This window comes from Lithobates pipiens, unplaced genomic scaffold (assembly GCF_037356315.1).
Source record: "Lithobates pipiens isolate NorthernLeopardFrog02 unplaced genomic scaffold, aLitPip1_a1.2 Scaffold_18, whole genome shotgun sequence".
NCBI classification, from domain to species: domain Eukaryota; kingdom Metazoa; phylum Chordata; class Amphibia; order Anura; family Ranidae; genus Lithobates; species Lithobates pipiens.
Genome location: NW_027507758.1, coordinates 169,877,557 through 169,891,348, shown reverse-complemented (window position 1 = coordinate 169,891,348; position 13,792 = coordinate 169,877,557). Strand labels below are relative to the sequence as shown.

The 13,792-nt window shown below is 42.3% G+C and overlaps 1 protein-coding gene across 2 annotated transcripts in view; it reads right to left on the bottom strand.

The window, feature by feature from the left end:
- Positions 1 to 13,792, bottom strand: part of MTHFD1L (methylenetetrahydrofolate dehydrogenase (NADP+ dependent) 1 like) — a 377,119-nt gene that overhangs the window by 122,218 nt on the left and 241,109 nt on the right. The window lies entirely within an intron of this gene.

Genomic DNA, 13,792 nt, shown 5'->3' with positions numbered 1-13,792 from the left:
ATAGGTTTATCCTACTACCAGGCATTGTTTCAGGCCCATTAACTAGTTGATTTTGTATTGTGGATTTAAATTTTTAACTTCAAATTATTTTTATTGAAAATGTATATATATATATATATATATATATATATATATATATATATATATATATATACACACACATACATACACATACATACAAGTATACAGGTTACAGTCAGTACAGGCCTTGACATGTTGTTGCACATGAAGATACATACATATAACCAACAAGTATCGATTCATTATCAAAACTGAGTCGTCTCCCGTGTACAAGCCAGGTACACGTGGAGATCGTGGATGAAAGGGAGGGCCTTCCCCCCTCGGCGGCCTTAAGTGATCCCTCAAGGTGGTCGCAGCCCCCGAGTGGGTGCCCCCCTCCTGCTTATTCATTCTACCAGGTAAAAAAAAAAAAAAAAAAAAAAAAAAAGATTACTACGGAAATGTGTACCTTGGGAAATGCTGATGTATTAGACTGTTTGACATGAACAAATTTAACTGTGCAATAAAACAGTAAAACTTAATTACAACTCAAAACTCAAAAGTCAGTCATGTTTTAATTGAACGTTACATAATCCCTCTCTCGCTCCCAGTTGTGACGGGCTATCCCCTAGCACTATTGATCGAGTACCACTGATGCCATGGTTAATATTTTTTTTTTTTACTAGGTCACATTACATCACAAGTATCCCCCACCAAATGTGTAGCCCAAAGTCTTACATTAACAATTTAAATTGTATTCACTCAGGTATATCCTAAAGTGCTGCAGTTGTTTGTAAAGCTGACTGATTCTACTAACTTGAACAAGTCTAAATAGCATAACCTATGAAAATGTTTTCTAATAATGCCATACAGTTTAATATTTATTGCACCTGTGATTAGCAGGGCAGACCTGCACTGATAGTACCATGCTGAACTGAGCACCAGATTGTGTGTAATCACCATAAGTTAACAAACCCATCTCTGCTGGGGGCCAATAAAAAAAATGCTGAGGGGCTTGGAGCATCACTTATTTAACTAGTTTAGTTATCAATTTAGTGCCACACATGTGCACAAAAAGGTCATGATTGTACACACAACGTGTGTAGCATGTCCAGTATTTCTGTCCTGCTCCCCCCTCCCAGTACACAGCAATTCGGCTATGATTAATCAAAGCTGCATTGCTGAGTCAATACAAAAAAAAAAAAAAAGCATTCTGACAGTGTTTACAGTGCCTTGAAATTTTCCACATTTTGTGATGTTATAACCAATAACATGAATGTATTTTATTGGGCTTTTATGTGATAGACCAACACAAAGTGGCACATAATTGTGAAGTGGAAGGAAAATGATAAATGGGTTTTCCCAAATTTTTTTTACAAATACATATTTGAAAAAGTGTGGTGTGCATTTGTATTCAGCCTCCTTTACTCCAATACCCCAAACTAAAAATGTAGTGGAACCAATAGGCTTCAGAAGTCACTTAATAGAGTCCACCTGTGTGTAATTTATTCGCAATATAAATACAGATGTTCTGTGAAGCCCTCAGGTTTGTTAGAGAACCTTAGTGAAGAAACAGCATCGTGAATGTCAAGGAATACACCAGATGGATCAAGGATAAAATTGTGGAGAAGTTTAAAGCAGGGTTAGGTTATACAAAAGTATCTCAAGCTTTGAACAGCTCATGGAGAACTGTTCAATCCATCATCCGAAAACGGAAAGCGTATGACAACTGCAAATCTACAAAGACATGGCTGTCCATCTAAACTGACAAGCCAGGCAAGGAGCGCATTAAACAGAGAAGAGGCCCATGGTAACTCTGGACGAGCTGAAGAGATCCACAGCTCAGGTTGGAGAATCTGTCCACATGACAACTATTAGTCGTGTACTTCACAAATCTGGCCTTTATGGAAGAGTGGCAAAAAGAAAGTCATTGTTGAAAGAAAGCCATAAGAAGTCCCATTTGCAGTTTGTGAGAAGCCATGTGGGGGACACAGCAAATATGTTGAAGAAGGTGCTTTGGTCAGATGAGACCAAAATTTAACTTTTTGGCCTAAAAGTAAAATGCTATATGTGGTGGAAAACTAACACTGCACATCACTCTGAACACATCACCCTCACCATGAAACATGGTGGTGGATGCTTTTCTGATGCAGGGACAGGGAAGCTGGTCAGAGTTGATGGTAAGATGAATGGACCCAAATACAGGACAATCTTAGAGGAAAACCTGTTAAAAGTCTGCAAAAGACTTGACTGGGGTGGAGGTTCACCTTCCAGCAGGACAAACGGACCCTAAACATACAGCCAGCACTACAATTGAATTGTTTGGCCCAAAGTCCAGACCTAAAACTAATTGAGAATCTGTGGCAAGAAAATGTTTGTTCACAGATGCTCTCCATCCAATCTGAGCGCTTGAACGATTTTGCAAATAAGAATGGGTAAAAGGTGGTTCAAGGGCGTGGCTTGGCACACCACGGAGATGGACGCTCACTAGCAGAGCTCCGTGAAGAGACCCCGGCCTGCAGCCCAATACCTGCCACAGATGGTTCTGGAAATGGTCAGACAACTAGTACAGACACCGCAGACATGCTCCAGGCGCAACACGGCTGAAATTCCAGCCGGGAACATAACCGATCTGTTCAAAAGGCAGACAGCCGCAAGTGGCAATGTGCCGGGCTCCAAGATGGCGCAAGCACAGGGAGAGGAAGACTAATACAGTGAGGATTCGCAATCAGCAGCAGAGGACGAAGGTAGGAGATACAAACAGACCAACCTCCCCCTGACTTATGCTGACATGTCAGGCTTCACTGCCGACATAAAAATCTACCTTCTCTGCAGTAATCACAGACCTTAAATCAAACCGGTTAGCCCTCAGAGAAGTTTACTGCTGTAGAGACAACAGGCAGGTGCAGGGACAGAAGGATGCACAGACTGGAAAATATAGCAATCTCCCACTCCTTACATCTGATAGAAGTGAATAGACACCTGGAAGATCTTGACAACAGGGGCAGGAGGAATAATATCAGGATGAGGGGTGTCCCTGAATCTTTTGACTCAGCCCAGACCGTCCCTGCCCTACAAAGAGTATTTAACAGCCTGTTGGAAAGGCAGGAGGACACAGAAATTGAATTTGTCAGAACACACTCAGAGCTAGGGGACCAGATAAGATATTTTTGGGGGATATTTGTTCTAGTAAACAAGTAAATATTGCTTTTTTCAAAATTGATGCTTTTTTGTTTATAGCGCAAAAAATAAAAGCTGCACAGGTGATAAAATACCACTAAAAGAAAGCTCTATTTGTGGGGGGGGGGGGGGGGGGGGGGGGGAAATTTTTTTGTTTGGGCACAACGTCCCACGATCGCGCAATTGTCAGTTATGACAGTGCCGAATCACAAAAAGTGCCCTGGCCAGGAAGAGGGCAAAATCTTCCGGGGCTGAAGTAGTTAAATACCACTAAAAGAAAGCTCCATTTGTGTGAAAAAAAAATGTCATTTGGGTACAGTGTTGCATTACCATGCAATTGTCATTCAAAATATGACAGACTTATAAGCTGAAAATTGGCCTAGGCAGGAAGGGGGTGAATGTGTCCAGTAGGCAAGTGGTTTAACCAAGCAAAGTTTTAAGCAAAGTTTTAAGCAAAGTTTTAAGCAGCTGCCATTGTTGTTTTTAGCTAAAAATGAAAGAATGTGGGCCTTTGGGGTGTTGCTGTAACTGTAAAGTGGTTGTAAACCTCAGACATGAAAAATGAACAAAACACATCCCTCTATAGTGTATACCAGGGATATGCAATTAGTCGACCTCCAGCTGTTGCAGAACTACAATTCCCATGAAGCATAGCAAGACTGACAACCACAAGCATGACACCCAGAGGCAGAGGCATGATGGGACTTGTAGTTTTGCAACAGCTGGAGGTCCGTTAATTTCATATCCCTGGTGTATACTAACTGAATCCAAAACAGAATCTGATCTCTCCTCTGCACGATTCACTCCTAACAGATTAAGCCGACACCACAGCCTCCCAGGAAATGCTCTGCCGCCGCCCCCTCCAGCACACAGTAGATGTCTCAAACCCACACTTTGGGGTTATCAGAGTCTGTGAAGCGGGGTGTCTGTCACTTCCGCGCCCCCCCTCACCTCCCCTCCAAAAAGCTCTCAGATTTCACTCAGCTTTATCCAATGCCATCTGCAATAGATAAAAAGCCCAAAAAAAAAAAATCTCCCGAGGACACCCCCTCCCCCTTTTTGCATTTAAAATCCTTACTAACAAATGTAAACATGAAATTCTCAAATTAGTTTAATAATGGTTTAGTATCACACAAATTGCTGGGCAGCTGTATATCAAGAGGTTAGAGCTGATGATCTAACCGGTGACTAAAGCTAGGTACGCACTATACAACTTTTTTTGGTTTAGTTTAGATTTACCTTCAACCATGTAGTGCAAGGGCCTGCCTGATTGCACCCAAATTGAAAGAGTTTAGGTTTGACCTCATTATATATGGTTTTGGTAAATCTAAAAAAAAATAATAAAAAAATAAAGAAAATTGTATAATGTGTATCTAGCTTAACTCTTTCATTTAAGGAACCAAGATCAGCTAAAACGGGTCTCATGAGGGGAATTTAATCTTTGGAGCATGATGAAAAATTAGCATCATTGGATATTAGAGTATTAATTATTATTATATTTTCCCTAGTTGTCAAAATCCCAAGAGTCTTCACTTTTTCAAGCTTCCGTAAAACATTCTTTTAAAGCAGGACTATAGGCAAAAACTCCCCCCCCCCCCCCCCATTTTGGATAGAGCAAGGGAAGGTTATAACCCCTGTTCCATTGAGGACATTTCCCTTTATTTCCTGTCCTATAACCAAACAGTAAGTGAGAGGAAATCCCTACAAATTAGGGGAATTCCTTGGAGAGCCCCAGTTGACCTGAACAGGTGTCCCCAGTGGAAGAGTTCCCCTCTATTACTTTTCTAGGGACAACCCAAAATTAGTTTTTTACTTTCAATGATAATGGTAAACAGGACAAATGGAGAAGGTGAATCTCCTTAACCACTTGCCGACTGATGCACGCTGATATACATTGGCACAATGGCAGCGGTGGGCAAATGGGCATACCTGTACATCCCCTTTAAGAGGCGGGGATAGCAGGCATGCCCCCGCTGCATACAGCGTGAACGTGCCGATGGGACCGGCAGACTTCTCCCAGTGATCTTGTCATGACAGATCATTGCTCACTGTCAGAGAGCAGTGATCACTGTCATGTGACTTGAAGCCCATCCCCCCCACAGTTCGAATCACTCCCTAGGATACACTTAACCACTAGGGGGCAATGAAGGGGGTAACCAGATACCACCAAAGAAAGCTCTATTTGTGGAGAAAAAAAAAAAAGGACGTAAAATTTGTTTGGGTGCAACGTTGCACGACCGCACAATTGTCAGTTAAAGCGACGCAGTGCGGAATCACAAAAAGTGCTCTGGTCAGGAAGAGGGTAAAATCTTCCAAGGCTGAAGTGGTTAAACAGGGGCACAGACCGCAATGAAACTGACACATTCTAATCCCTCCCCACAAAAAAAAAAAAAAAAAAAACATGTTTTGCCTTTAGGTAAACTTTAAACTCATTTGTAGGATCACTTTCAAGTTTAACATTGGTATGAAGATCAGAGGACTGTAAGGGCTTCTTTTTATCCATCTGCAGCCAAAACATTATTGCCCTTATCTGATGTTCCTTTTAGGATTTAATCCTTTCACTACAATGAAACCTGCTATGCAGCTAAAAATAGTAATTTAGTTATAGTTATTAAAAATAGTTATTTTATTGCAACCTGTGATGCCATCTCTCTCTGACATGATTACACATCTAAAAACAAGGACATTTTAGTTCCTGTTTGAGCGTTGCTTGGTTGGAATTGTGGGCAACATCAGACATTAATCATATGCTCGGTCACTGCCCACAATATTCCCAAATCAGTCTCTGCACAAATCTATAAAAATAACTATGTGGGGATGTGGGAACTGATGGGCTAACAAGCAACTTGGGGGAACTGATAAGACTTTGTAACCAGAGTAGCAACTATGGGGACACTGATGGGCTGATCAGCAGATGTGGTGGCACTCATAGGCTGACCAGCAGATATGGGGAGAATATTAGAATGAACAGAAACTAGGATTGGGGGATCAGTTAGGTTCACAAGCAAGTATGGGGGTACTTACGAAGTAACCAGCAACTACGGTGGTAAATATCCTGTACCGCATCCATGTATTTCTGTAGCATATTATGTACTTAAAACTAAAGGGGTTTCTGTCTTCAAAATCCTCTGCTAAAAACTTCCTGTGTACCTTCTTGTGCCATCATAACAATTTCAAGGTGAATAATGTCCAGAAGAAGTTTAAACAGAACAATTTCTTTATATGTGCAGTTTTTAAATCACTCAAGCAGTTCTCTCTAGAGATCCAAGTTGTACGAAAAGCATTAGGCAACTGCTCCAGATTAGTCCATCCTTGCCTGCACTACTCCTGGGTGCACATCCAGCTCGTCACTGGAGAAAAAGGATAAAGAAGCAGATGACCACAGATACGGTAAGGTTCAATATTTATTTTTTTACTTTACTGTAACTGCAGTCATCCGCTACCTAAATCAAATGGGAGATGCCATTGCCACATGTATGTGCCGAGCAGGGCATGGCCGGGGACATCGCTTGGTTGGCCCTCTTAGTAATTTTTCTCTTAATCCTTTAATATAAAAGAAAAGCTTCTCTTGGATCTCACCATACCTTGGTAAATATACTATTAGGACTACGATTCTGTGTTTATGCCTTGCATTAATGGGTGGTGTGGCTGAGCCTAATGGCCATTTTTTTTACATTTTAAAATGGTTTATACACCTTATGTTCTCATTTTATAGATTTTTTTTTTTTTTTTGGCTAGCTACCACCTACATTCTTATTGTATTCATATGCCATTATTGCTCTGGAGTTGAGTAACCACAAAGGCAGTATTCCTGGTTTTGGGAGTCCGTTTTGCGCTATTATTTTGTGTTAGTATATAACATCCCTGTATTTGACTATTACTTAGGATGCAGTCTCTTGCTGTTCTGAAACATTTATATATTTTTTTGATATAGCAGCTTACTGTCCCTTGTGCCCTCTCCTGTCCATATTGGTGCCCATGGTAGGTTTGGAGGCGTCCGTTTGATTTTGCCTCCATTGCTAACATTGTGGGTGTAATTTAATATATTACTTACGATGCCTTGTTATAATATTGTTAAAATGTTTGTAATAGGTACCGTATTTTCCGGCGTATAAGACGACCTTTTGCATGTAAAAAAATTGGCCAAAAAGCAGGGGTCGTCTTATACGCCGGGTCAGCCCGTCGGATGCCGGCTGGGTGTTCGGTAATACTGTATGTAGCTTCGGCTACATACAGTATATACCGCTGAGCCAATCCTGGTGAGCGATGTATTCAAATGAATACAAAGCCTGCTCGGATTGGAGTAACGACCTCTGCCAATCCGAGCAGGCTACTCTGCAGCCTGCTCTGATTGGCTTGGAGAGTCAGAGCGGCGCGGGCTGATGATGTTACAGCCTCTGCCAATCCAAGCAGGCTTTGTATTCATTAATAGAATACATCGCTCGCCGTGATTGGCTCCAGCAAATGCAGGAAGAAGGAAGAAATATGAAGCCTCGGAAGCCTCGAAAGCCGGGTCGTCTTATACGGTAAGTACAGTTTTAAATGCGTTATTGTCCTGTAGGTTTAGGGGGTCGTCTTATATGCCGGGTCGCCTTATACACCGGCAAATACGGTAAACTTTGTACCTTATAGTTCTACTATTTATGTAGAGAATTTTCATCATACTCATTCCCTGAAGACAGTGGTTGAAATGCGTTGGGGTTTTGTTCACATACCAGGGACCCTTTGGGTCCCTTTTCCGGTGGTTTGATGGGTATTCATGTATTATGGTTGTGAGTTTTAATGGGATTTCTATATGGTAACTATTGTTTTAACATTTTGTACAATAAAATTTTGCATATTTTGTCTATCATATTCTTTAGTGCCCTTATAGTCCTATCCATATCAGTTCTTAAGGATCACTACCTTAAAAGCGGAGTTCCGCCAACTGCTTTTAATAATTGGACACTTACCTGTTTCCATCAGCTGTCGGGTGCATGCAGCCTCCATTGCAAGTAAGGGAACCTGGCGGTGTATACTTAAGGCTACATGCCAGCAACCCTACTGCACATGCACGAGGCTCCGCTCCGCTCTCCTACTGGCCTGGCAGCTGGGGAAGGAGGGACGCAAATACCTGCAGCTTAGGCTCCCAGAAGTGGGGACAGGATATCTGTGAAAGACAGGTATCCTGTACCCCCCCCCCCCCCCCCCCGAAAGGTGGCAAATGTGGCATGGGGGGGAGCAGTACAAGCAGAAGTTCCACTTTTGGGTGGAACTCAGTTTTAATCATGTGACATTAAAGCAGAACTAAAACGCAACAATTAAAGTGTTTCTCAAAACATTTAAATTCAAGGCATGCCATGAATGACAACTGTCCACAGGTGTAGCACTATGGCAACTGCAGATCAAACCGAGGCTATGTTGGCAGCTTCCTTGACTGTAAAGGATGGGAGGGTTTAGTTCCATATTAAAGGCAGCCCATTCATTCAAGATATCAAGGCACAGAACAGGCCAAAAAACATGACTGTGCAAGTTTTTTTTGCAACACATGCATTCCTCTGCATACAGAGGGGTGCCATTGAAAATTATTGAGTAGCGAATTGCATTAATGTGATTATACCGCAAAGCATAGTTCTGAATTGGACCATTCAACTGAATTTGTTCACCTTTTTATGCTCCTGGAATTTATTTTGCGGATTGAAGCTGAATGTTAGGTTAGACATTAAACTAAAAACTTTTTAAGAGTTAGGAACTTCTGCAAATACATTCTGTAAAGGGCTTTGAAATTAGAAAGAACTTAGGACATTTAGCTACCCATGTTACATAAAATATGATGATGAAGGCAAGTGATTCAGTTATTTCTTTCAGATTACTTCAATCTTATGCAAGCACATAATGCATTCTTTACAAGTAAAGGAGTTCGGTTTATAGGGCGAAGATAGAGGCTGGTTAAGAAGCACTTGGTAAGCGCCAAGTAAAGCAGTGTAAGCAAAAATTAAACACTCTGCAAGAAAACCGTTTAAAACATTGCCGCCCAAATAAAAAATGTAACCAGCTGTTTACATGATTCTAGATGGTTGCAAAGCTTAGGAATTACTTTGCAGTAACCACAAAATGCATGAAAATATGGAGAAATCACAGAAGAGCAAGACATCACAGCATGAATTCTACTACGAGTTACATTAAATGCTGGGAAATAGTCTACACACAAACATGCACTAAATTATGAAGCCTCTTCACTGTTAGACAACTAGACAAAGATTGGCCCAAGAATGTCAAAGTGTGACGTCAGTTAAAAGGAAGGAAACAGGATGTGGTTCCAAAGCTGCAAGGATGAAGGCAACACACTGCAGAGGAAATAAAAAGCAGGACAAAATGGGAAGAAAACAATATGCAATGCCAAGCTCCTCCGTTAGGATACTGGCCTTTGATTGCATATGCTTTCCAATCTCTCCAATATTATTTCCTCTTTGCAGATTCAAGTGCCAAGAAAAACATCTACAAATGCATCCCTTGGGGGCATCAGAAGGTTCAATATAGCGAGTCTTCTAATTACCAGATTAGGGAAATCATAAAAAGGTACAATGAAAATGATTAACTTAAAACACTTCATAAAGTACATGTTAAAGTAATCTTAATGGCGTGTTTTACTACTTGTTATACTTTATCAGGTCCTTAACTGTCCGAACAGGACCATCAAATTGCTAAAATGTAAAACATCTCCAGCCTGCAGGACTTTTCAAACTAAGCAAAAAAAACTTCTTCCAGAATAAAACGCAATGGTTGAGATACATATGCATATATACTCACATGCATCCAAATACTTTACTAACCTACCAGACAGAAATAGCTGAATAAGTGAAAAAAAAAATAAATAAAAAAATAAAAAAAAAGAAGGGGGGTCCATCTAAGAGTAATGTTCACTTGTATATGGAAAGCATAGAAAAAAGTGTGGTAAGCGTATACTCACACATTCACAAGGTTACTGGATACACATCCTTGAGTCAAGCAACCTATTTTAGCACACATGGAGAATATAACTCTCTCAGACAGTCACACTTCATGTTCATCTGGGTTTACTGAATGCTGTAGGCTGTGGTCAGTTCCAGTGAACAATGGTAAAGGGGGAGAGGCCTCAGAACCAATGTGTCGTCAGAGGTGCCCATTAATTAAAAAGGAGCTTCCAAGTGGATTCCTCATGAAGGTTGGTATTTGATCATAAGAACAGGTTATAAACATGCTGGTTATCAATACAAGGAAAACCATGTCCTATAAGCTGCACATCACTACAAGACCCTGTGTATAGAGTGAAAAAGTCTCAGCCCAGGGTCCAAATAGGCCACACCTTCAACACGTTTCACTCCGCCCCCGGACTTAGTCATGGCATTGTATATGGAGCGTCCTCATCTGCACTGCCATTGGTTGATTACAGAAGAGGACCTGTTGGAACCCTAAGCGGCACCTATTCTGGTATCAGTTCAGTTATCACATTCCGTATATCTTTAATGGCCTATTTGTCAGGAAAATGTGTACTTCATCCAGTGTACTGTACACCTTTTCCTGACAAAGTGGCTACTAAAGAGTCAAGTCCCTGGGGTAGTGAGAAAATGTAGAATGCCCCAGCCTGCTTCTTCACCACAGCACTCGATGATGGGAATGGACTTGCAAGAAGTTGGAACCAGGTTTCACCCCCCAGGTACATCCAGCTCAGAATGCAGAGACCACTCGCATGTGTAGAGTACATCAGCAGGAGAAAAGCCAAGGTCAGGACGGGCAGCAAACAAGCACAGACTGAACGAGGCTGGGGTCGATACACAGGTCGTCCGACACAGGATACACAAGTTAACATGAGCTCAGAGAACTGGGAAGTTGCTCAGGCAATGCAGGCTACACTGAGCATGTCTTCTATAGGCAAACAAACTAGGAGGCGGGCCATAAAATAATGGCAGGGAATGAGATAAAAGCCCACAGAATGGCAGGCAATACCCATAGGCGAGCACAGCCAAACCACACATGTGAAAGGAATCCAGGTAGAAAAAACTGCAGCAAGGCGGTAAGAATATAAAAAGCAAACAAAAATGCAGACTAACTTGTGTCAGACCCCCCCCCCCCCTATTATGAGGTCTCCCCACTAGTTTAGGGCCAGGCTTGGAGAGGAAACTTCTGATGAAAAATGTTTCACCAAAACGAGGGGCAGAAACATCAGTAGAAGGAATCCAACACCTCCTCAGGACCACATCCCTTTCAGTCAATTAGATACAAAAGCCTCCCCCAAGAGTATTTGGAATCCAAGATTTGCTGAATTTCATACCGATTCGAGGTATTGACTGTTGGAGAAAGATGGCGAAGGGGACGGGAAAACCTACTGAATGTACGGTCTCCTGAGAGAAAACATGGAAAACATTAGGAATCCTTAGACGTGAAGCGAGCTTGAGCTTGAAAACTACAGGGTTAACCTCGCAAAAAATGGCTAAGGGACCATACCAAAAAGTACAGAAATTAAGGGTAGCAGGTATCGATTCTTCATGGTGATGGCACTGAGACCTCTATAATCCATGCAAGGCCAATGCATACCATCCTTTTCCTCCACAAAGAAAAAGTCAGCAGGAGAATAGGAATTATGGATAAATCCTTTCTGCGGCTTTTCCCACTCAGGCATGGCTCAAGTCTCAGGGATGGAGAGAGGGTAGACCCAACCTCAGGGCGCAGTAGTCCCAGGAAGGAGGTCAACTGTGCAATTGTAGGGACGATAAGGCAAACTGTCAGCAGTTTTTTTTTTAGTTTTTTTAAACATATGCAGAAATATGGTCCACATATGCAGAAACTTGATATGAGGTCAGGGCCCAATAAATGGAGACAGGAAGGAAAATTGGCAGAATTCAGGTTCTGATCTAGATTGCCTCCCTCTGAGTGACCTAGACCTGAGAGTTTCCTGGACAGACGGGACTTATTATATGACTGTCAGCCCCGCAGAAAAGGACAGGTCAAATCTCAGGCGACAAAAGCATTTTTGGAGTAAGGTGTGTCTGGCCTACACTGTGTGCACAATTCGGCGAATATGTTCACCAAATCATAATTTTTATGCATATTGTCTAACTCTAAACTGTAAAAACGTAAATACTTAGTGGATTTAAGCATATCAGGTGATGTGCATTTGTGTATCAAGGGAGGTTGTGGTCTAAGGAGAACACCACACGATTTCAAGGTGTGCATAATTAGGTCAGCTTCTTTTCCTGAAAAAGTCAAAAGTTCTGTAGCGCCGGCTCCTGAAGAGCAAGCGCTATGTGTTTTTCAAGTTTAAGGTTACACCTGAACTGCAGTTTGGTTTGGGTACAATTGCCTAAATTTGGACCTCAGCATCAGTCTGACTGGACTATGGGATGTTCAGCCTGGCCACAGGGGGCACGGTCTCTTCTGGCAGGCATGGAACTATGGTCTAGATGGGTGCTTAAGTTACTCTCTCTCGGAGCCCGCTCAGTGGAAGTGGCACTCTTGCTGTGCTTTCTGGGAGAGGGTATTTAAGAGGCGGATGTCACGTGGTTCGGGGTTTGCGGTCCAGGAAGGATGTACTGACTTCATGGTCCTGGTCCTCCTGACCAGCCCCCAGGAAGGCTATGGCCTGGGGTGCATATCCACCCGATCTTGTTGTCTCTGGGCTGGCTAGCCCAAGGCAAGGAAACAAAAGGAGGATTCTGGAGGTGTTTGGGTGCAGTCTCCAGTTTGGGAGAGACCCAGTGACTTCACCCTCTCCAAGGGAGGACTCTTCAGAAGAAGGCCACGTACAGGTTGGTTTCTTAGCAAGAGCCTGGATGAGCTGAAGTACACAAGAGAATCCGGTCTCGTGGATATCGCCAAACTGGCTGAAAGATCCAGGTATCAAATGAGTGTTCTACAAGTTTAGTTTTCCTACGTGTTCTACAACAACGTCTGTGGCGGAGACTTATCCTTGTATGTTCTACAACAAGGTCTGTAGCAGAGACTTGTTCCTGAGTAAGCACCTTGTTGGCCGCTAGGCCTTGTGAGAAAGGGACTATCCAACTTGAGTGAACATACAGTTGTGAATGGCTATTCTCTTGATGCAGTCAAAGTAAGTTCTTCAATATTGACTTTGACACTAAGAGTACCTGAACTTCCTTTCCAATCCTCTGATCCCATTTTAAGAGACTGTTCATTGTCTACGTTTTTGCAAATAAAATCCCTTTAAAGTGGATCTGTCGTCAGTCTCTCAAGTTACTGGGCCATCTACCACGGGACACCCCTAGATGTGAAGTGAGGAAAAAGAAGGTAACGGTAAGCCCAATCTAACCAGCAGCTCCTTCGGGGGTTAGTGCTGCAGTTGTAAAAAGTCTTTCAGGGAGGATGCAGCACTCTTGGAATTGCGAAGATATTGGGGCATGATCACAGAACCAAACGTTTTGTTGCAAATAGTCAACAGGGTCACAAGAAATGTGTTGAGAAAAAGATGCAAATTAACTGCCAAAAATTTGACACAAAACGTGTAGCTACCAGGAATCCATTATCCTCCAGCGCTGTCATATTCCAGAACTGCAACCTACTCGGAGTGCCCAGAAGTACAAGCTGTTCAGAGATATGGCCAAGGTAAAGAAGGCTGATACCCACCCGCCACTAAACA